Source organism: Charadrius vociferus, unplaced genomic scaffold (genome assembly GCF_000708025.1).
Source record: "Charadrius vociferus isolate BGI_N301 unplaced genomic scaffold, ASM70802v2 scaffold132, whole genome shotgun sequence".
Classification (NCBI taxonomy): Eukaryota; Metazoa; Chordata; class Aves; order Charadriiformes; family Charadriidae; genus Charadrius; species Charadrius vociferus.
In genome coordinates this window covers 533,696-534,040 of record NW_009647028.1, presented here as the reverse complement: position 1 = coordinate 534,040, position 345 = coordinate 533,696, and positions in this window count along the sequence as shown.

Below are 345 nucleotides of genomic sequence, written 5' to 3'. Positions count from 1 at the left end.
GCAGACCCTGGCGCTCACTGCCCAAAATCTCCATCACCCCAGGGAGTTTTGCATACCTGTGATTTTTCCCATCCCAACCTCCATCTCTTGCGGAGGAGAGGCTCTGCTTTGGAGGGTGTTATCCAAGGCCGCGGGGAGGGAGCCACCACTCCTTGGCCACTCAGTTGCGAGCACTGGGGAGTCCCTGGCAAGAAATGCCCTTTTTTTTTACCTCCGCGTGACTTGAGAAGTGGCAGAAACATTCTTGCTGTCCTTGAGCGGCAGAGATACTAACATCCCTGTGCGGGGGGGCGGATTTAAGGGGAGGGATTTACAGCTCCAAAACGTGTCTCTTCCCTCTTTCCC